The sequence below is a fragment of the Protopterus annectens genome, chromosome 4.part1, assembly GCF_019279795.1.
Source record: "Protopterus annectens isolate FY-2018-M chromosome 4.part1, PAN1.0, whole genome shotgun sequence".
NCBI lineage: Eukaryota > Metazoa > Chordata > Ceratodontiformes > Protopteridae > Protopterus > Protopterus annectens.
In genome coordinates, this window is record NC_056734.1 from 444,500,136 (window position 1) to 444,522,609 (window position 22,474).

At 38.2% G+C, this 22,474-nt stretch overlaps 1 protein-coding gene across 7 annotated transcripts in view; it reads right to left on the reverse strand.

Moving 5' to 3' along the window:
• Nucleotides 1-22,474, reverse strand: part of DOCK10 (dedicator of cytokinesis 10) — a 2,344,342-nt gene that overhangs the window by 1,273,622 nt on the left and 1,048,246 nt on the right. The window lies entirely within an intron of this gene.

A 22,474-nucleotide genomic window follows, 5' to 3' on the forward strand; every position in this document is an offset into this window, starting at 1 on the left:
TAAGAAGCCATGAGAAGGGCATGTGGAGAGACGATGAATGTGTCCCAGTATGGTGCCGTCCTGACAGCTGACAAGGGCTTTTTGATATGGCCTACTGAGTGCTCTGCTCCCATTCTGAATGTACATCACATAAACATGTACCTCTACACTAATGTCACTGGTCTCTACCAATTACTGATAGTTCTTTTCTTTAAACCTTACCATTTACCCACACGACTGATGAGCTCTGAAAATCCCCCAAGCCTATTCCCTTGGAATGGGTTTACTAATAAAACCAGAGTTGCCTGGATTACAGTCATGGCTCTAGCCTTCTGTGCTATAGATTCATCATCATAATTACATGATGTCTACTGAATATGTGGGGATCTGCTGAGTAACAAATGAACTATCAGGTACTGAAGGCTTAGGCAGCTGGCTTCATGATGAATGAGGAATCCATATGTTACAAAATCCATTCATTAATCCTAAGGTACAAGATATTTTATTTATAAGTCAAAAAGTCCCTCACATATTCTATTATCCATCTTTTGTTTCTTAGCAGTCTGAACTTTCGCTTCCCACTCAATGTTATGTGCTAACTGCATACATTGTCTATTGAACAGGGTTATTTAAATGGGCTACATAAGCATTTATGAGTACATTAGCTCACACATGGCTTCTTTTCTAGTCTGAAGTAAATTTTAATATATGTGTGTGTGTGTGTGTGTGTGTGTGTGTGTGTGTGTGTGTGTGTGTGTGTGTGTGTGAGTGTGCGCGCATAAGCAAGTGCATGTGAGTTAGTATTTCTAAGCTTTTGTTTAACATTTTCATTCATATCTCTCAATTTATGAGTTCAGGAATCAAGGACAAAGCCAAAAATAATGGGACAAGGGCATAAACTCAGGGACAAATTTTAAATATTAATGTAATTCACTAAGAAAGTTTATAGAACAGCAGATATTTCATCAACATGCATTTTTTGAAGAATAAGATGGGTGAAATTCTAATATCTGTCAATAATGACAAACGGCAATCCTACGTAGTTTACCAAAAAAAAAAAAAAACACACAAAAACATTCATGAGGGAAAGTGAAAAATATGAGGCAAAATTAGGGAAGTTAAAAGCAGTTTTCATTAGGAATAGCTGAATCCACACCAGAAATTCAACATGTGCAATCAGACAAAAATCTCACAAAACTTAGCAGCTGCAACCACCTGCAACATGTAGAACTGTTTAGTTTAGCAATAACATCCAAGTGAAAGACAGCAGAGCCATCTTTGATTAAACATACAATCATTTTCTTCTTCAGTAGCACAAAATGGATAAAAGGACTGAATAAAAACTCTAAGAAAGGAAAATAAGAAAATAAAAAGAAACCAAAAGAATGAAAGAATGAGAGGTAAAAAGTGAACATTGAAAGATTTAGGCAGATGAAGAGGTGAATGTCTGGATCACAGGAAGATAAGTATACAAAAAAGAAATAAGTTGTTTCAAATAATGGATAAATAACCAGATTCAGATAAAACATTAAAGATATTCCGTATAAACACCAAAACAGTCAACATTACATTTTTCCAAGTATCTTAGCCTGAAAACTCTTTTAACAGACTAAGAATCAAATTGACTTACATACATTATGGAGCAGCTCAATTAAGAACAGCCAATAACAACAAAAGTAATATAAATAAATAGATAAATAAAATGAGAAACAAATTTAAATAGTTAAATAAAGCCAAATGGAAATAACTTAATGACAGCAATGCTGGTATATACAATCAATGTAACAGTGTTCCAATACAAATTTTAAAAATACAGTCTTCATTGCCTGATTGAATTAAAACATTTTCTTCTGTAAAGGCACATTTAACAATGTTCACATTAAAAGAAAATCTTTCTACAATTTGCTTGATATTGTGTCTGTACTATTGTGAGTTGACATGTCTCCTACACTTTCCTGCTTTATGATCAATAGATAAATTATAGCAATAACCCACGCCTGGGTGTGGGTAATGCTAAATTTACCCACGGTTGGCATGGTTCGCCCTCGGGACCAAACAAAGCCAACCGTGGGTAAATTTAGCATTACCCACACCAGAAGTGGTTATTGCTATTATACATGACATTATTTAAGAAAAGAAACTATTACTTTTCTTAAATAATGGCATAGTATAATGCCTGTTTACTGCCCTTCCGCAGATGTCTGGCATCCGCGGCAGTTCTGATGTACTGCGCGCCTGCGCAGTACATCAGAGCTGTGGGCAAAAGCAATGGAGAAAGCAAGATCTCCATTGCTTTTTTTTAGTGTTTCGCTATGTTAAATGAGTTTAACATAGCGAGACAGTTTTAAAATAAGCAACGGAGATGTCCGTTGCTTATTTTAAAACTGTCTCGCTATGTTAAACTCATTTAACATAGCGAAACACTAAAAAAAAGCAACGGAGATCTTGCTTTCTCCGTTGCTTTTTTTTAAAACACTGTCTCGCTATGGTAAATGGGTTTAACATAGCGACACAGCTTTAAAATAAGCAACGGAGATCTCCGTAACATAGCGAGACAGTGTTTTAAAAAAACGAGTTATACTAATGGAAAAAAGTCCGGGCGACCGGACCTTTTTCCATTAGTATAACTCGATTTACAATCAGCGTGCACGTTTTGGGGGGATCATGGTATAATATCAATTAATACATGCTAGGATGAAAAGAAACAAACTTTTGTTGTAGTTTCCACTATTGCATTACATTATGTAGCACATTTTCAAGATTTCATTTCTCTGTCTAGTTTATTTTTTTACCATTATTCTGATTTTGGTAGCACAGTGCCTGCTGCGTTACAGTGGTCAATTGCCTAATTTAGTTGCAGAATGTAATGCGTTTTTATGAAGCCTGCATACCCTCCTTGTGTTTGTTTAGGGTTTTTTTTTTCTTTGCCAGGTGCTCCACTGTCTTCACTTTCTTCTCAACATTTCATAGACTTAGCATAAGTGAAATGGCAATTCTCCAAATTTCCTGTAGGTATTTTTTCAGTGTTTGTATGTGAGGATGCACGTGTGTGTGTGTGTGTGTGTGTGTGTGTGTGTGTGTGTGTGTGTGCATGTGTATTCTAGCTTCCCCCTTGCCGCTGAAAAGAGATAAAGCAAGAAACTGAAAATGAATGCTTAAATTCCCAGGCTGTTTACTTTTCCAGTTTCAGCCTTTTATTTACATCTATCTACAGATGTCTTTCAGTACATGTTGTGGCACATTTTACTATGACAAGTTCAATGTGTTATCTTTTTTAAAGATGAGTTTTACTAAGCCTTAGGATTATTAGAGTAAGAAAACTTGGTACTTACGTATTATTGCAACCAGATTTCCGCACTGCCATAATTCGGTATCTGTGTGCGGAAACAGGTTGCTTAACCTAAGAAGGGGTCTGTGAAGAAGAAAGCATTACTCTGTCACTGTGGGTATGAGCCAGGAAGAGGAGAATTAGTGAGCTAGTTTGTACCCCTTTGCTCCTGTAACTCCACAGTGGAGGTCCGCTTTGCAGTACCTGCATTTCTCAAGACGATGTCAGCTACTGGAAAAGCGAGTCATCAAATACACTCTGCGACGTTAGGAGATTGTAAATCTCTCAAGGGCAAGGATTACTGCCTTTCCTATGTTAGGCAAAGTGCTGATTTACAGACAATGAAGTGCATAATTTCACTTCAGGTACTAACAAAGTGTCCCCGTTTGCGAAGCACTGCCCATACTTTAGAAAATAAAGACAGAAACTCAAAATCACGTCATGATTATTCATAGTAAGAACACTTCCAAATGCATCTTATTGCCAGACAATGCACTTCTTGTACTTTCTGGCTGGTAGCAGCTGTTTCATTTTCACCTGAACATATCTTTCGAAATTATCCTCCCCCCCCCAAAAAAAAAAAAAAACTGACCAAAACCATCAGTACTGTGCATGTGTTTGCCTTCTCTGAAGGATTCCTTCCACACAGACAAAAGAAATCCGTTCGTCAGAACGACAGCAGGCATGACAATTTCCAGCATGCATGTGTAATGCACTCTGAAAACAGGAACAGTGTTTTCTCAAACATTTGTCTTCCCGAAGGTAAAGTAAAGTTATTCCACAGCCATTCTTTCAAAAATAAGAAACAGTATTTACACCTATTTTGAAAATTGTTGACAAGGTTAGCATAAGTAATGGATAAATGAAATTTGGGTGTGATGCAATGGTGATCCAATACAATCAGGACAAGCTACTCCTTGTATCTTCTCTTAATAAAGTATGGGACTTAAACTTTGATGATGATTTAAAAAAGTAATCTAGGGATGAAACTTAAGGTTGCATGTAGCAGGAGTAAGAATTTGAAAAATATTCTTGAGGGGAATGAAAGAATACTTGAAAGGTACAGGTCCATAATGTATAAATGTGGGACCTGTAGGTATTGTAGATATATTAAAGATGGAACTTATGTATCAGCAAGTGGATGTAGACAGACCTTGAAATGTCCAGGGAGTTGTAATTGCAACACTAAAATGGTTGTATATTTGGCAATGTGTACAGCATGCCCATGATATAATGTAGGGAAAACCACACGTAGATTGCATGACAGAATAGCAGAATACACTAGGGACATCAAAAATAAAAATGTTTGAAGTGCCCTCTGTATGTACAGTATTAACTGTGCAAATTTTAAAAGGTTAATATTTTTTTATTATTGACAAAGTTAACTTTAATGAAAGAGGTAGAGATGACAAATTAGAGGTGAAAGCAACCCAGAAACCAGATATGAATGATCGTGCTTCCATTTCAGTATTTTTAAAACAGAGGGTACATTTAATATAATTTGCCTTTAAGGAGGGTGCCTTTGTGTGTATTTAGTTATTTATTTTAGATTTTTAATATAATTAAGGTTTATATTCGTAAGTGAAGTGTGTATGACTGACTGAACTTGGTATAAAAAGAAAAGGAAAATGGGAAGACATTTGTTTACAACGTGTTTACATTAGTATACAGGCATTGCTTAGGCCTGCTTTCGATAAACATGTTAGTCCTTTCTTGTATTATTGACAATAACTCACATATATGGCTTTGGAAAGTTTTCATTACAGGTAGAGGAATCAACTGGTTTTATTATATTTAAATAAGGGTAGGTACACTTTATGAGAAATGAACGTCTGATTGGTTAACGTATTAACAATTGTGTATTTAAGCTTCGATGAATTTTACTTGTATGACTCTGATGATGCCTGGGATTTACTAGGGCAAAAGCGCTAAGTCATGTTTACTTTACATTAAAGTTGAACACTCCATGATTACCACTGGTTGTGGTTCTTAATATTTTGTTTTTTACTTTGTTTCATCACCAGTTGAGCTAGCTATGGCTCAGTGACAAATACTAACATAATGTGACAAACTTTTCAGGAACAATCTTGGACATAAATTTCCCAAACCACCATTAGTTTCCCCTCTATAATGCTATACCTTGAATACAATCCCACTTTTGTTGAGAACGATAGCTTTCAAGGGTAATAGTATTTATGCTGGTTATGTTTATGACTTTTCATAGAGATGTCTCACACTTCAGAACGTTAAGATCTTCTTAACTACTCCAGCTATCTTTTTTCCAACTTTTATTACAAATCACTCAAGTGCAATGGGAATTCAGTCACTTCAAGAGAAAACATGTCACCTCTTACTGCATTTTCAACAGAGTCTTGTTCTTGTCAGGCTTCCAAAACAGAAAAATAACATTTTAATGTTATCCCTGTTAGGATGGCAGAAAGTGATGGCTTAATTGTAAACTCATTTTTTTCTGAGGTAGTGAGAAATGGATAACACCAACGGTACACACCATGGATGGAAAAAATTGTTGGTATTAAGAATGAAGATAGCATGTATATATATATATATATATATATATATATATATATATATATATATATATATATATATATATATATATGTAGATATACTTGTATATATATATATTTATTTTTTTATTCCAAACAACCCGTCACCCTAAAAGAACTACAAATAAGAATTTTAAATAATCATTTATGTGACAGCACATGCAATTTATGGTTTGGATATTTAAAGTATATACAACTTTAACTGGTTCTCGTATCACTTTTGCTGATATATACTCAAGCATAATTAGGGTTCTCAGAAAAAGCAATGTATATATATTTAGAATAATATTTAGGATATCATAGCATGACTTTGTATACAACAGGAATGGATTCTGTAATATAATATTGTGTTGTTATTGATGAAATACTGCTGGCCTGAGTAGAATCTGCACTCATAGAACATATGCTGATGGTCTTAATAAAAGCATATTGCATGCCATGCCTAAAATATACAATTTTTAACTATCTTACTGCATATATATTTACTGTTGAAATAGTCCCACTGAATTTATAATTTACTACAAAGGAATTTCGCTATTGAGAACACTGTTTACATAATGATTTTTCAATACCACACGTACAGAAGCATGATCTAAAAAGTAAAAATAATCTGCCCTGCAAAGAAGTAGATCCCACACAATGTTCCAAAAACTACCTAGCAAACTAGTACAATAATAGTTAGGTACAATGGAATAATATCAGTCAAACAATCATAGAAACCATAAGATACTTAGCCATACACACCCTTTTAACAGTCACACCTAAAAGTTCTTGTCACCCTTAACAAGCACTTAACAGCACTCATCTTCCAAACTGAGCAGGGCTGTACATGATACCTTTGTACAAATCAGTGCCTCCCCATACAGTTATTAGGATTAGCCCTAAAGCTAGCCAAAGCACTACTTTGTTAGATCTGCAGCCTAGTCCTGTTTTTTGGTTGGTGAAACTTTAGGGCCCCTCATGTGGATGTTTCTACAAGTACTGGTTTTGTGAAGAAATAGGAGCTCAGAGATTAGTGGGTCTCTCATGTCCTGAAAAGTGAGACATGGGTCCCTTCATAGTAGCCAATAGTTTATTGAAAAGTGAGATACTGGTCACCTCAGATCAGCCCATAGTTTACTAAGGGTATCGAGAGTTGTACTAATTCTATTGGGATCGTTTAACAATTTAAGGCCTTTTTTCTTGTTTTGAAATCGTTGTGGCTTTTCCAGATGAGTGATATGTTTGTATTTGTACATATCAAATGGGACATTATATTTAATGATGGGTCTGTTAAGGGAAAAGTATAACGGTAGGATGACTTATTTAGATCTGAAAGATATTGTCTTGGAAATTAGATCTAGACTATGGTGGAAATGTGACAGTCAAATGCAAAAGAGATGCCCACATAAATACGCATGTCTCTTGCGACTGTAACTGTCGAAGGAGGGCTACCATATATAACATATGAAGTGGGAGAAGAGTTTTTGCTAAGCACCACTATGCTGCACTTTTTTGCATTTAGTTTAGAGACTGATTTTGGCACACCCGCTATGTGTATATTCCATTTCTTGCTGGAGCTATACAGTGTCAGTGGACTAGTAAATAACAGTGACCAACTTGCAGTCATTATCAAATCTGGTCAACCATTCTTCTGGGATTTCGACTTGCACATCTGCAAAATAAATTATAAAGACTAGCACGATCCCTGTGATACCCGACTACTTAAAAATTTTGTTCAGAAAGGGTACATGTAATTTTCACAATGTGGGATTAATTTGATATCCAATTTACAAAACAGCAGACAATATAAGAGTTTTCATTTAATTTAGCTAATATTTCAATAATACCAGCATGGGGGATAGTGTCAAAAGCCATAGTTGGGTCAAGATAAGCAACATGCACATAGTGGCCTCAGTGTCTGTAAACTTTCAAAAAGGTTTACTAGGTTGAAAAGACAGGACCAGCCCTTTACAAAACCAAGCTGACTGGGGTCTAGATCATTTAAGTTGTCTATTACTACATAAATGAGTTTTGCTATGTTATGTGCCATAACCTTTTATATAAGGCTAATGAGACTGATGGGCCTATAATTACGGGGTAGGTAGAGGAGCAACCCTTGTCTAGGAGAGTCATCTGACTTTTCTCCAGGTATCAGGCACAAACCCTGTGGATTTGCTGAACAGTTTAAACAGAGGTTCAGACAGTATATATTTGTTACTGATGAGACTACAGCCCGGTATGTATTCTGGTCCAATGGAAGCATTACTTTTAGCTTTTGACAGGGATTCTAAGACGTAACAAGCTGATTTTGGGGAGAAAGTACCTTTTCAACAGTAGTAGGGGCAGAAATGTGGGAAGGTGGGTCAATATTAGCCCTAAATTGGTTTGTTAATATATTAGCTATATCATTGAGACCAGACTGTATGATATTATTATAGATGTGTGTTTAATGGTATAATCCAACAAGGCCAATGCCTATTTTCAGTGGAGGTCTGGGGAGAAATATTCCACAAATAAAAAACATGGATCTCAGCAATGGTGAATTATACAATTAAAGGTTTACACAGTGAACAGCAATGCTGAAGTCAGTCTACATAGAATGTAAGAGACTGGGCAACATTTTAATAAAGAAAACATATGTTTGAGAAGAAGAAAACGAATAGAGGTAGGGGAAACAGATTTATGGGGAGAGTAGGAGAGGATGAAAGGGGTAATGAAGAAGGGAGTATAGAAGAGAATTTGCTGAAGCCAGGACAAAAACCTCCTTATGTCTTGCCTCTTTCTTGACCTCTCTAAAGCTTTCAATACTGTCTCCCATTCCAAGCTACTTACTAAGCTTACTGACCTTAATCTCTTCCCCGGTTTACTATCAAAATTGCAAAAGGAAAAACAATTTCCGTTCGCAATTTTGAAGTAAACCATCAAAACTGGAATCTCGACCCAGTTACAATGTCGACTCAGCTGACTGAATAAGCAGAGTCGACATTGTCTTCGAAAACATCACGTGATATCCGTATAGGAACGGTGTCCCCCACACCTCCTGCTAACAATATATTCCAACTCTGAGATCGCACTACAGTGGGGATATGGATGAATTTCCAAACCTCACTGTACCGCAATCTCCATGCATTCACATAAGTGTGTTTGACTTTGCAATATACTTAATATTTTGTGAATAACAATCTGACTTTCAGCATAATACAGATTGTTGTTCGCACAAATGATAGCAAACCTTCTCCCTCTCTACTATTCATTGGTTCTCAAGCTATCTATCAAATAGGCCCCGGTCTGTCAGATGGCAATCTGCTTGCTCCCCTTTCCTACCTATCCAACCTGGTGTCACTCAAGGCTCAATCCTTGACTCCCTCCTATTCAACATCTTCACCAATCATCTTTACTCCTCCTGAAACACCTCCTCCTTCATACAGTATGCTGATGACTCTGCTCTTATCTCTTGTGCTGACAAAATCTCTAAACTTCTTTATATCACCCAAAACTCCTTCTCATCTGTGGAAAAATGCTCACAGAGCATCAATTTAAACTCAACCCCAAAAAAACTAAGCTACTACTATTTCTCCCCAAAACTCTCCCCCACCTTAAATCCATCTTTACTATTTCTTCTCTAGATAATACTCTTATCAAAGCTGAGCCTCACAGTAAGTTACTGGGTACAATAATCAATGACCAACTCAATTCGATATCCATATCCAACACTGTGTCAAAAAAACTAACATGAAACTGGGTTTTCTCTACAGGAATAAGACATTTCTTGCTCCCAACTCCAAACCTACCCTTGCCCAAGCCTATCTCCTTCCATGTTTCCTCTATGCCTCCCCTATTCTAACTCACCTCCAGTTAAACCTTCTCTCCAAACTAGAACAAACTTACAATAACATAGCCAGATTCACCGGTAACCAGCTTTATAAATCCCATTATTCCCTTGTCCTGAAACAGCTTCAATGGCTAGAATTCCCACAGCTCTTACTGCTTGCCCAGCTGCAGCTCACACTCCATACGCAGCAAACCACTAGCCTGCCCATCACTCTCTACCTTACTATCCCATTATACCCCAACCCGGTCTCTGCGTAGTTCTGACCAGCACCTTCTCGACATCTATAAACCCAACAAAACTTGCATGGAATAGGTTACTACCTCACATTCGTAGCATCACTAGTTCCAGCTGCTTTAAAACTGAAGTCAAGCACTATTTTCTGAACTCAAAAGCCTGTCCTTGCCTCAATCTTCCATAATCTGCATTTTTCTTTCTTTTTCTTTTCACTACCTGTCTACATGTAATAATTTAATGACTAATCTGCACACTAGACAATACTACATTATGCTACTTAGGTAAGATATGTCATTATTGTAAAAACTTAAATGTATTAGTTGTATTTACTTAATTTTGTTTTATTTTTATTACAGTTTTTCATTTCACCTGATTACTGCATATGTAATTTTTGCTTATGTTGTATTGCTGCACTGTTTTTCTTGGGTTTTGTTTGTGGCCTACTATGTTATCTTTTTGTGTTTGCATTACTGGAGCTTTTCTCCTCGGGTCTCCACTGAAAATGGGCCATTGGCTCAGATGGACTTACACGGTTGACAAATGTCAAATAAACAAATAAATACAAGGAGGAAAGATGAGAGTACATGGTGATACAGAGAGATGTGTGTGAGAATTTTATAAAAGTTAAAAGACTTATTGGAGGAATAGAGAAGCAAGTATTAATTCTGGGGACACTGGATATGGAGAGGGGTGATTATAGATTCATGCTGAGTGGTAAAGAAGAGTGGGTTAATACAGAGGCTAATTAGCTTATTCTAGAACACTGAATAGTCAGCCTAGAGAAACAGAGTTCCAAATATTAGGTATGCAGGCAGAGTATAGTGAGTTACTATAGTGATTAAAATACTTTAGGTTTCTGATCTTAGGTTTCTGGTTAGTACATATTTCTGGATAATGTTTGATACACTCGGACATTTGGTTGCTTTGAAGAGCATATTATCAGTAATCTTTAACTGGATAAAATCAAGAAAGTTGTATATTCTAAGAAATAATTTTTGTAAGGCTATGCACTGGCAAGTTCTGTTAAGATAATTTACAGCAAAATTATCTATTTTATTGTAGGTTTGTTCAAGTTCATATTCGTAGGATTAATTAGTATTGTTGAACAGTATAATAATGCTGGAGAAGCAGTGTGTGAGGAGTTTCCTTCAGAATCTGTAGTAAGCTTAAGCTTGTACTCTGCTCTATATTTTTATAGTTTTCTTAAGTTCCTTCTTGGCATGTTTCACTGTGGTGTTAAAAAAGGAGGACACAAATTCCTTACAAGTATTATTTCCTTCTGTTATTTATTTCTTTATTGATATTGGATTACTGAGAAAGTCTAACTGGGTAAGAGCCCATTTTCAGCAGAGAACGAGGGGAAGCTCCAAAGTATTACAGAACATTTTAAGAGCAACAATGTTACAATATTCAAAATAATACAAAAAAGAATAACGACTACAGTTTATACAATTATACCCAAGTAGACATAACATGAACAGATTGATTAAGACTAGATACACGTTATATGATAATGATTTAATAGAGAAATTTTAGACAGTTTATAGAGAAATTAAAGGTATATTAGTATAATACAAATAACTGCAATACAAAGTGAGAGAAAAGCAGGCTTATGGTATAGTTAGAGGGAAAGCAAGGGGAGAGAAATTGATAGTAGTAAGAAAGTGAGAGAAGAAGGGAAATTAAAGAGATGAAGGTACAAATAGGTATTTGTTCACATTCAGGGATATAATTTCTTAATATGGGAGCTCCAGCAGACATGTTTATTCATGAATTTCTAATTATAATTAGGATCCTAATGTGTGGTGAATGGTTGTGGTCTTTTCTATGCAGCTGTTTAGGTACACATAAAAAGTCAGATATGATTGTGGCAGCCCTCCCTGTTGGGTATGTTTGTCAAAGATTGTTAGGAATTTTGTGAAAGTCTTCTACAAGATGAAGTAGATTTGACCTGGAAAAGTCATTAAATATGATCTCATTTGTTAGGTAGGTGATTCCACCAGGCCTAACAGAGAAGATGACTGAGTTATCGTTACATTTAACCAAGGATGAAGAAATATTGAATGTGGTACAGGTGGGAGTTAAGTTGGTAAAACTAGGTGAAGGATATTAGATCCTCTACTGAAATTTACAATTTGTTCAGGTGCATTAGTATTAACAATGTCTAGTAAATGTTGAACATATCCATTTTCACAGATGCAAATATGAAAAATACATTTTCCTTATCTGTCACATAGAAAGATCCAAAGAGGAGACATGAATTTAGAATCTTAAAAGATGTAAAAGGGCAGCATGTCAGACATCTGTAATTTTTGAAGTGGAAAGTATGATGCCAGGTTTTTGAGTATAATATAGGAAATTTGTGTGGTCATGAATTTAGAATAAGTGAATTAAAAATGAACAGATTTGTAGCATGGATTTCATATTAAGGCACAATCTGGGATAATAACACACACAAACACACACACACACACACACACACACACACACACACACACACACACACACACACACACACACACACATATATATATATATATATATATATATATATATATATATATATATATATATATATATATATCAGCTTTAATCCATTTTACAGTTTATCCAAGTCACCCAGGTCTATATTACATAGTCAAAGTCTTATAACTTTGAACACATAATGTTTGAACCATTATGTTCAAAGTTACAAAACTTTGACTATGGATTAAAAAAAAACAAAAAAAAAAACAGAAAACTAAATAAACTGTTTTAAGCAGGGGGTCAAGCCCCCCTGAACCCCCCCCCCCACCCCCTGCTACTTAAATATACCAACTCTGAGATTATACCCCATTGAACAAAATGGAAACCTCCACTTATGGAAAGTTCCATTCAAACGCTCAAACTTTTACAGATTCGAACTTATGATCTCGATCATATGACGTTTGAACTTGGAAAAGTTCGACTACATGATAGGAACCCAAGCCACCCACACGTGTTTTACAGTAGGAGCTGTAAACATCCTATAATATTGCCTAAGACTATTTTCTGACAGACGCATGTGCTAGCTTATGTGAATAAATCTCAGGCAAATAAAAATCTATAAATCAACACATCCTATCAAAAGCAATATATTTCCACCTGGCTGCACAAGTTAATAACTTACCATAGATTCAATATGTTTAGCAGAGACTAAAACATGCATATCATGTCACATATGTTATACAAGCTACAGTAACAAACTCAAGGGTCATTGATGAAGGCTTCCAGTTTGTATTTGAACTCACAAGACAAGTACATAGTATTTTAAATGTTTCACTGTGTTTTTATCAAACAGTGGCACTTTTAAATACCTTATTGAAAATAGTTGTTTTTTAATCATTTGACTTTGCTGCAGAAATTAATTCAGAAAATAAATAAGCATATTTAATCTTTATGTGGAAAAAGGACTATTTATTCAAGTATAAATTCAGACTGCCTTTCACTTTAGTGATGTTTAATTTTAAGGTTTACTATTGAAACAGATGCTGATTTGACATTCCATTACCTGTTTTTGATGTTGGTCACATGACTGTGCTATTTTTAAGAGTAATTGCTTCTTGAAGAGGCAAGCTCAAGTAAAAACATACATCAGCCAGGTGCTCAAAGAAATCTCTGATATGACTGTTTAATTTAATAGAACTGAAATTGCTTTCTTTCCCAAAGCATTGCTTACTTGCACCAGAGATCTTAAGCAGATGGAGTTGGAGCTGTGCAATGACTATAAAGTCTTAACCATACTACAGCAAAGAGGATGCCATTTTAGACATGAGGTAACAAAGAGCAGAGTTCTGTAATGTCAATCATCAAAGGACAAAAGGTAGATTACATACATGCATACCTATACAGCACAACAAGCATCATTTCTAAAGTCAGTAATTGACAGCAATGACATAACATACTGGATAAGGGATGAAGGAGATTTTTATATCAAGCTCAGTGGAATAATCTTGAATCAATTGCAGATGACCAGCAGATAAGTAAACAAAGATCTATGACAGGGTATGCTTTTATTGAGGATCAGCCAATACACTGGCTGAGTTATAATGAAAGAGGTAATGACTAGCCATTGTAAAGCACCCCATGTTGTTTAATAATCCCTAATAAATGTGCATCCAGGAATGATTATTTTGTTATCGTGTTAATGCAATGGGCTGCACTGACAAAAAGGTACAAAGAGTAACACAAACTTTAGTCTAGTTTTTTTTTAGTCTAGAGTTTTGGTGTTTTTTTTTTGTTGGTTTCCCCTGGACCTCATTTCACTTGCCTGGCCCCCCAGTACCCAATGTTCAGGCTAGATCTACAAGCTATTCTCCAATCCTATGGACATGCTGTGTATTTGCTTGGGCCAGTCATGGAACCTTAGGGTGACTCGGGGGGGTCAGCTTATTTTTGCATCTGTCTGAAGGGATTTTTGTTTATGACTTACCCACTCCATTTCCCCGCCCTCCCCCTCTGATTATGGCTGAGAGCAGCTCCCCTCTTTGGAACATGCCTCCCCTTAGGGAGAATATCAAAGGGCACCTCCCACCTTTGATGGATACTTCCATCCCTTCTCTGCTGCTCTGTCAGTCACCCCAGCTGTTAATCGAACCTGGGTTGGCCAAGCTGTAGTCAGGGCTTTATTCCTCTATGCCATAAGAGTGGCCTAAGCTTAGTCTAGTTTATTAATAAAGAGAGAGTGTGTCCTTTCGCCTGTGAAAATAATATTCCAGAAAAATCTAGGTGTTTCCAGATTGTTCACTGAAGATAAAGGATGCATGTGCATATCTATGGCGAATTTAGAATATAAAATTCACCTACTGCGTGTCTTTGGAATGTGAGAGGAAATAAGAACACCTGAGGAAACCCACGTCTACACAAGGAGGACAGGCAGACTCTGCACAGAAGGCACCTAAGGTGAGGATGAAACTGAGGAACCTCTCACTGTGAGGCAGCAACACTCTCCGCTCTGCCACTGTGCCACTCTTATATATTATATATATGACTATATAACACACACACACACACACACACACACACACACACACACACACACACACACACACACACACACACACACACACACACACACACACACACACACATATATATAAAATGTTTGTATGAATCATCTCTTAATCCCCTTGTAGAGTATGGAAAATATTTTCAGCATCATATACTGATAGCTTTTTGCTGCATCTTATTAGACATATGAATCAGTTCCACATAATAACAGAAAGGGAACCTTAATGTTTTAAAAATTATATTTTTCACTATGTATGTCTAACTATCCTTATGAGTATCTCTGCCTGTATGTGTATATAAATATATATATATATATATATATATATATATATATATATATATATGTGTGTGTGTGTGTATATACTAATACAAAATGAAAAAAGTGAGTGTTGATGCCGTTTATATACACATATATATATATATATATATATATATATATATATAGAGAGAGAGAGAGAGAGAGAGTTTTTGAGATTTAGTTTAACACTTCAGCAATAAAGTAAATGCAAAAATCCTCATTATAACAGTTCATTGTCCAGTACTTTAATTATTGTAAAAAAATATTTAATTAGCTTGATCCAGTTATTGTCTCATTCTGCTCTAACATCATGATGTTAAGTATATACATACAAAAGCAAAATGTGCTATACCCTACTAAACATGCAAGTCTAAAAAGCATATAGAAAAAGAAAGGCTGAAATAAATCTGAATGACTGAATTTAAGAAAAAAAATAAATGCCTAAATTCAATAAATATTTTTCAGTTTAATAGAGCATTTCATAACAGTTGATGTGGAAGGACTTACCCACCTTATTTAAGGCCAAAAAAGAAAGTTAATAGTGTCAAAGAACTATCTTTCTATGGAAGCTGTTTTTTTTGCCTAAAAGAAGTAGAGTGTGTGGTGGCAGTTGAAAAAGTACAGTTTTGTACCTACCATAAATGTAGATGTTCGTGTGTATATACTGCTGCAGTCATCACATTTGGGTCATCCTGTCATCAGGCGGTCCCGCAGTCGGCCGAATCCCAAAGCCTTGGTCCGGCATCGGCTGTCTTCGCTTCTTCCTTGACGTTAGTGCAACAGTGGTATAAAAGAGGCAGCCAACACCATTTTCTTCAGTTTTTCTTGCCCCAGATGTCAGGTGCCCCCAACTAGGAAGGCAAAACAAAAAGCTATGCAAAAATTCCTTAGAGGATAAACAATAGTACTAACTATTAGCAAATACACCATATAGACATGCATACAATTGATTGATGAACATGGAGCTATAACTAACACCCTGGTATGTAGAGGGGATGGTGGGAGGGTAACCTGGACTGCAGCAGTATATACACTCGAACATCTACATTTATGGTAGGTACAAAACTGTACTATGTTCATCATGTTATACTGCTGCAGTCATCACACTTGGGTTGAATCCCAAAGCTATGGATGGGTGGCTGGTACTAAACTGGGTTAGGTAATGCTAGGATGCCCTGCAGAACTGCAGTGGCAAAACCAGCCCTGTTTTTTGAGTATAATGGAAGGTTGTAGTGCTTGGTAAAGGTGTGCACTGAACTCCAAGTAGCTGCCTCCAGAATGTCCTTGGTTGGAACCCCCCTGGGAAAGGCTGGTGAGGTTGCTGTAGCCCTGGTAGAATGGGACCTAATATTAGCAGGCACTTTTTTCCCATGGTGCGAGTAGCAAAAGCGGATACAATGTGCTATCCATTTGGAGATGGTCTGTTTTGAAATGGCCTTTCCTTGTGAACCTGCAGCATAGGATACAAAGAGTTGGTCAGTTTTTCTGAAGGTCTTTGTCTTATCTAAATAGTAACGTAGCTGTCTGTGAATGTCCAAAGAGTGAAGGAGTCTTTCTCCTTTATTCTGGGGGTTTGGATAAAAGGTGGGTAAATGAATGGTCTGATTTAAAGCCACACTGGATGCTACTTTTGGCATAAAGGTAGGGTTAGTTCATAAAGAGACCCTGTCCTGATGGAAAATGATGAAAGGTTCCACTGCCATAAGTGCCTGTAGTTCTGAGACCCTGCGTGCTGAGGTAATAGCCAGCAACAAAGCTGTTTTCCAAGACAAGTGTTGTAGTTCTGCTGAGAATGCTGGTTCGAAAGGAGGCAGTGTTAATTTTTCTAAAACAAAGTTCAGGTCCCAAGCTGGTGTTGGGGGCTTTCTGGGGGGTCTTATATTCTTAGCCCCTCTGACAAACTGCCGTAGTAAAGGGTGTGAGAGCAATGAAGGATCCGTATTGTATTGAGCTGAAATGGCTGAAGCGTGGATCTTAATGGATGAGAATGAAAGGCCTCGGTGTAGCATCTCAGTTAAGTATTGCAGTATTTGAGGAATGTTAGGTATCCAAGGATTTTGGCCTTTAGTCTGGTTCCATGCACGAAATCTTTTCCATTTGTCTGAGTAAGTTTTTCTGGTGCTGGGCCTTCTGGCTTCCATAATGATATTCTGGATGTCCTTTGAGAGAAGTGTTGATTGAAAATTCAAGGTATTCTCCATGCAGCTAAATTTAAAGTTCTGAGCTGGCTGTGAAGAATCAGAGAGTTTTTCTGAGTCAGCAGTAGAGGGAATTGAGGCAAGATCCGTGGAGGGCTGTGAGTCAAGTTCCTTAGTAATGGGTACCAGTGCTGGTGTGGCCAGTCCGGAGCAATGAGGATCTTTTGTGGTCTCTCTGATCTGACTTTCAATAATACCTTGCTCAGTAGAGGTAGTGGTGGGAAGGCATAGACTGCCAATGCTGTCCAACTGAATGATAGGGCGTCCACTTTCCAGGCTAAGGAGTGATAAGTCATTGTGCAAAATTTCTGTAGTTGGCAATTGTTGGGGGTGGCAAATAGATCTATGTCTGGACATCCCCACCTTTGAGTTATCATGGCAAATACTTGTGGGTGCAGACTCCACTCATGAGGATCTGCCATATTTCTGCTTAATTTGTCTGCCAATATGTTTTCCTTTCCTGGTAGGAATTGTGCTTGCAGTTGCACTTGGTAAGTCAATGCTGTGTTCCACAAGGTCATTGCCTGTCTGCATAAAGAGTAGGAGTGTGTTCCTCCTTGTTTGTTTACGTACCACATCACTGTGGTGTTGTCTGTCCTTATTAGTAGTTGTCCTGGATGCAAGAGGTCCTTGAAAGCTGTCAGGGCATTTTGCACAGCTAGCATCTCCTTGTGGTTGATGTGAAGATGCATTTGTTTTGTAGACCATTTGCCCTGTATGCACTGTTCTGCCATGTGTGCTCCCCAGGCATAGTCTGAAGAATCTGTTGTCATAGTTTGGTTTGCTGGAGGTAAGACAAAAGGAAGACCCTTGTTTATTTGACATGCTTGAGCCCACCATAGGAACTCTTTTTGAAGGCATGGAATGAGAGGTATACTTGATTCGAGGCTGTGCCTGTGTTGAGACCATACACTTTTCAGGTACCATTGTAATTTCCTCATATGCAGCTTTACATATGGGAGTAGCTGAATGCAGGATGCCATGAACCCCAATGCCTGCAAGATTTTCCTTGCAGTGAGCTGGGTAAAAGTTGCCATCTTTTTGAAGTATTGAGTCAATTGTTGTTGTTTGTCTGGCATGAGAAAAGCCATCTGGGCCGTTGTATTTAAGTTGGCATCCAGGAATATTATTTGTTGCGAGGATATTAGCTTTGACTTCTTTTTGTTTACTGTGTACCCTAGGCAACTGAGCAGCTGTATTACAAATGCCAGATGCTGTAATAGAATGTCCTTGCTGTTCACTTGGATCAGGCACTCATCCAGATATGGGTAAATTTGTATTCCTCGTTGTCTGCAATATGCAATTACTGATGCCAGGCATTTCATAAATACTCTAGGCGCAGTAGATAAGCCAAAGGGCAATGCAGAGAATTGATAATGGGTTGAACCTGCCAAGAATCTGAGGTATCTTCCGCAATCTTGTCTGATAGGGAGATGCAGGTATGCCTCTTTGAGGTCCAGTGTTACCAGCCAAGACTCCTTGCCCAGCATGGGAAGAAGCTGCTGAAGTGTGAGCATTTTGAATTTGGGTACCTCCAGGTATGTGTTTAGAATTGAGAGGTCTAAAATGGGCCTCCAGGCTTTGTCCTTTCTTGGGACTAGAAATAGTCTTGAGTAAAAACCTTGACCTTGCTCCTTTGTAGGTACCTTTTGAATTGCTTTCATATCCATGAGAGCTGATATTTGCGCTTGTGCCTCTGCCCATTGGTTTGGAGGCAGATTTGGCATGCCTCTCATCCGTGGTAAAGTGTGGAAATGAAATCTGTATCCTCGGGTAATAATATCCAGAACCCATTTGTCCTTTGTTATAATGCGCCAATTTTGTGGAAATAAAGCCAGTTTTCCTCCCAAAGGTGCTGCCAGGGCAATTTTGCTTGGCAGGTGAAGAGGGAAGTCATTGTGTTTGTTTCCTGAAGGGTTGAGATCTTTCGTCTCCCCCTCTTTGAGATGTTGTTTGCCATTGTCTAGGCCTGAAAGAACCTTGTGGCTGGCCTCTGCCCCTAGGGCGTCTGTACCTATCTCTTTGGGGTCTGTCTGATGCAGGAAAGGACCAGTTTTTTGATGGCCAGTTCCTGCTGAAACGTGGAGGTTGTACCTGTAAAAAATCTTTAACTGTTTGCATAGATTTTGCCTTTTCTTCCATTTTCTTTAAAACTTCCTCTGCTTTGACACCAAATAAAACATCTTTCTGCAATGGAGCATCCAATAACTTTGCTTTGACATGTTCTGGTAAGGCTTGTTCTTTAAGCCAAGCATGCCTACGAATTACAGACCCTGTGACAGCTGCTCTACATGAGGCTTCCAATGAATCAAAACCACACTGTAAGGTATGCTTTCCCACCTGTTCTGCTGCATGCAGCAAATCCTGTATCTCTTTGAAATCAGGTTGATCTGTCTGAGGGGTCATTTTCTGTTTTAACTGTGTAAGCAAGTACTGTTGGTATTTTAGCATGTGGAATTGGCAGTTTAAGGCCCTCATGGCCAAAGTGGCAGACGTATACACTTTCTTTCCCCATCTTTCCAATGCTCTGGAATCTCTTTCAGAAGGAAGTGGATTCTTAGCAGTAGAGGCCTTAACCCCTTTGGGACCCTGGGAAATGGTTTCTGGGTCTGCAGTAGGACTTTTATATAGAAACATATGAGTGTCAGGAACTCAGTAGTATCTGTCTGGTTTAGCTGGTGCTGGAGGTAAAGAATCTGGGTTTAGGCTAGATTCGCTCTTTTTTGCTGCAGTAAACATTTTTTCATTTTCCCACCAAATTTTTTTTCTACTGTGTCATCCAAAATGTCTAAAACTGGACGAATTGCTAGGGGTCTATGCTGTGGAAGAAGAAGAAACTCCCGGAGTCTTTTCTTAGAGTGAGAATAATCTTGGCCTTCCCAGTGGAAGTGTTCCCTCAAGGTGTGTAAAGTTTCCCCAAAAGAGTAGTCTTCAGGGGGGGAGACAGAGGGAATGGACTCTTCAGCATCTGAATCTTCATAAGGAGGGAAGGAATAATCCTGGTCCTCAGAGTTGCTTGAGGAAATGGATGCTTGGTCAGAGGAGGGAAAGTCTTCCTCCAGTCTAGGCCTTTTGTCGGGGGTGGGGGGGTGGGATCCCCTGATAAGGGTAATTAAATCCTCAGCCATCTTAAGCATCTGTTTTTTAGCCATAGAGGCCTGTGGAGGAGTGTGTGGACCCAGCTTCCTAACTTTCAAGGGAGCTTTAGCATAAGACTTAGCAGAGATAGTTGTTGGTTTGAAGACACCTTCAGAAACCGGAGGCCTATCCAAAATTTCCGGATCACCGTCAGGACTGGCGTCCGAGGGTTGAGGTGGAACCGGTTCCTGAAGCCCAGCTGCATTGGTCTGGGAGGCCGTCAGAATTTCTGAATCAGCGGTAGTCAGGGGCTGCATAGGCGCCTCGCTGAAAACTGGAGAACCGGCATCAGGCCTGGCTGAGGCAACTGGTCTTGGCCTTGGCTGTTTGTCCTTATCTTTGCGTTTTTTAAAAATTGCTGATGTCGGTTGCTCCGACGGCATGCTATAGTTAAATTTTCTGCCAAAATAATGCTGGGTGAAATCTGCCCGATGCTTAATTGTACGTTTGTTGAACCTAGCACAAAACCGACAACCAGAGACATCGTGGTCTGGGCCTAGGCAAGGAATACAATGAGAATGAAAATCCTTATGAGGTATTTGCTTCCCACAAGAAATGCAATTATTAACTTTGTCTGACATCGGTCTGAGGCAAGAAAAGTTTCCCCAATGGGGTACTTAGCTTTAGAGAAGACTTCGGGCTGAAATTCGATTCGAAAATCTCAGGAGCTGGCCGACCGGCACCTGCGAACTGCTTCTGCTTCGGGCACCGCGCGACAAGAAAGACTGAAGAAAATGGCATCAGCTGCCTCTTTTATAACCCTGTCACACTGACATCAGGGAAGAAGCGACGACAGCCGACACCGGACCAAGGCTTTGGGATTCGGCCGACTGCGGGACCGGCTGAGGACAGGATAACCCAAGTGTGATGACTGCAGCAGTATAACCCAAGTGTGATGACTGCTGCAGTATAACACGATGAACATCAGTGTTTCGGTACTTGAAGACAAATAGCAAAAAAAAAAAAAAAAAAATCTACAGACTATGTTGGTGACTGTCTGCCATCTGATGTGAAAGGCCTTAAAAGCAATGAGATGCAAATAAGAAATGTTGTAAAGTGTAGTATGCTAATGAGGCAGTTTTTCAATTCATAGTCCGACATCCCTGAGGTACACACATTTGTTGTTAAAAAGCATGCTTCATCTTTGATATTGGAGTCACAATCAATTAACATGTTTGCCCAAGCATGCACAAGCATGTCCCTGACACAAATGAAATATTTCCCCCAGCAACCCATCGTTAGTTTGTATTCAGTATGCACAAGAATTAGAATGACACAATAAATTATTTCTACCCAGCGATCACTTCTGCAGTTTGACCATGTATGCTCAAGTACTTTCCTGATACACAAATGAATTACTTCCCCAAGTGACCCCTTTAATAACATTTCCTAGTATAAACAAGCACCAAAATGAAACATTTCCCCAAGCAACCCCTTCAGTAACATGTCCAGGTATGCACAAGCACCATAATGAAACATTTCCCAAAGTGACCCCTTCAGTAACATATCCAGGTATGCACAAGGAAAAACATGAAACATTTCCCCAAGTGTCCCCTTCAGTTACATGCCCTATTATGCATAAGGACTAAAATATAACATTCAAGCAACACCTTCAGTTGAATGTCCAGGAATGCACAAACAGCAAAATAAAATATTCACCCAAGTGACCCCTTCAGCAAAATGTCCAGATATGCACAAGCTCAAAAATTAAACATTTCCCCAAGTGGTCTCTTCAGTAACATGCCCTAGTATGCACACGCACCAAAATGAAACATTCACCCAAGCAATGTCTTCAGTAGGATGCCCAGGAATACATAAGCACCAAAATGAAACATTCACCCAAGCAATGTCTTCAGTAGGATGCCCAGGAATACATAAGCACCAAAATGA